Source organism: Penaeus chinensis, chromosome 2 (assembly GCF_019202785.1).
Source record: "Penaeus chinensis breed Huanghai No. 1 chromosome 2, ASM1920278v2, whole genome shotgun sequence".
Taxonomy (NCBI): Eukaryota; Metazoa; Arthropoda; class Malacostraca; order Decapoda; family Penaeidae; genus Penaeus; species Penaeus chinensis.
In genome coordinates, this window is record NC_061820.1 from 41,965,544 (window position 1) to 41,968,043 (window position 2,500).

General features: G+C 38.0%; 1 protein-coding gene across 3 annotated transcripts in view; it reads right to left on the minus strand.

The window, feature by feature from the left end:
- LOC125029988 (broad-complex core protein isoforms 1/2/3/4/5-like) overlaps positions 1-2,500 on the minus strand; it is an 82,381-nt gene that overhangs the window by 21,678 nt on the left and 58,203 nt on the right. The gene's annotated exons all lie outside the window — the stretch shown is intronic.

The window sequence follows — 2,500 nt, forward strand, 5'->3', positions numbered from 1 at the left end:
GTGTGTGTGTGTGTGTGTGTGTGTGTGTGTGTGTGTGTGTGTGTGTGTGTGTGTGTGTGTGTGTGTGTGTGTGTGTGTGTGTGTGTGTGTGTGTGCGTGCGTGCGTGCGCGAGAGTATATGCTTTTCAATATGAAGTTAATAGAAGTACCTGCATCACCCCACGGAGAAGACAGCACCGCAGAGAGGCCATCAACCACCAGATCCTTAACCCGAATATGAACAAAATCCCGAAGAAAATGAATGCCAGCCCCGCCCTCACGAGTAACCTAACCGACTTCCCGATTCCTAACATTCCACCAACGGAAGAGTCTCTCCTGACACCCCTAAGTCAAGATCCTAATAAAACCGCGTCAGATCGTTTTAATTTCGCGTTGGATTTCGCGTTGAAGAGTGCGTGTGCCTTGCCGCAGTTTCATGTTACATGTGGGAGGGGAAGTTGAATCCATTGTTGGGAACAGAAGCAAGGAAATTAAGAAATGTTTGCAGTGGGATCATTACATGTATGACCTTGATTCTTGGGTGTAAATTGCAATAGCGGAAAAAATGTAAACTGTAATAATGCAATCATGATTTTAAATTTCCTGGAATTGTATGATAGTCACGTTTTTTGTATTGAACTATTCATGTGTAAATTAATATATCCCTGACGCGCTTACACACACACACACACACACACACACACACACACACACACACACACACACACGCACACGCACACGCACACGCACACGCACACGCACACGCACACGCACACGCACACGCACACGCACTCGCACACGCACACGCACACGCACACGCATACGCACACGCACACGCACACGCACACACCAAGAACTGCATCACAACACAAATAAAATATAACCTAAAAATATAGTTTTAGATACAGAGACGGAAACAATGCCAAATAAATATCCTGCTGTTTCCCAAGACTTGAGCTGATGTCATATCTTCTTTTCAAATGACAAACTCAACACGCATGCTGTTTGGGAGTACCTGGGTGCGTGAGAGTACGCTGTGCTTCGTATCCAGTCTATTTCACTTACCATCAAAAGTGAACGGTGCTTAAGTAATATTTGGCCTAATGGATCCCGCTAATTACGTTAATCTTGTAGCAAACATGACATTTCTGTAGAAACTTGGATAACTTTTAAATTTGCCGTTGTCAAATATTGTATTTCTTCATACACGCCATGAAAGATAAATAAAATATCTATATCTATATCATTTCCTGGTAATCTACTTACATATAAATACACAGACCCATAAATGCATGCATGCAGATATACACATATACATACACACGCGCGAACGCGCACACACACACACGCACACACACCTTTGACAAAATCATTCGAATTGTTACACATTTGCCCTTAAACATAAGACAAACACGACTGGATCCAAACGTAGAGTATATTTATCGCCAATAACTCAACGCATCGTGAGTCATGACCTTATTTAATTCCATTACCTTTCTGAATCACCAGCTACTCTCCTAAATAAATATGACAGTCCTGGAATGAACTTTGTATGATCCCTCACTCTAAGTACATGTATAATGAACATGGCAATCCTGAAATGAACCTTGTATGATTCCTCACTCAAAATCTGTGAACCATCGACCTTCATTTTGTTCTTCTTCTTTTTTAGTACCTAAAGCATTGGATATATACAACGTGGAAGTAATAATACACGTTTATGTATGTCTCAATTTACTCTTACTCTTGGTGCCCAAACAACTCGCCGTAACTACTCTGGGTGTAACAAAAGAAAAAAAAAAAAAAAAAGGAATAGTTATGGAATAATGTTTTCATTTTGGTATTTAAGAAGTATCATTCCAATTTCTGGCTGCTTTACCCATGACTTAGTAGAACTGACGTCCATACAGCAAATATTTATTTCACAAACTGTGATTTTATTATTCACTGGTAAATGTCTCTTCCGGACTGGCTTCCTTCACATAATGCATGATAAAATGGTTTGATTCACTAGAGTTGTCACATTTATTCTCAACTTATTTTGTTTCAAGGCTGTCTTTATGTATTCCAGTAAATATTCATATGTATCATTTTAGCAATTGTGGTTTATTTCGTCCGAACTAATTTGTAAAATTCATAGTTTTTCGTTTAATTTGGCTCGTCATTTCTTTTAATCAGAAAACATAGGTACAGATGATACCAAACCTTTAGCAAATTACTTATGAAAGGGGTACCTCTTCTTAATGAACAAATACTTCCATTATTCCACATATGCATATCTGTCAGGATCTAAACGTTTTCTTCTTTTCTTTTTTTCATTTTTTTATCCAAATGTGTATTTATTTATTCATGTGTTCTATACTGATGTATATTCATAAGTTGTGGAAATAAAAATCAGACTTTAGAGTTCATGCTTTTGCTGTTCTTTATATCTTTTTTATTTGCTGATTACCAGTTAATCAAAGGTTTTGTAATTAATTAGATAATTGCATACCCTAATCAGCAATTAGGACTTATGAAA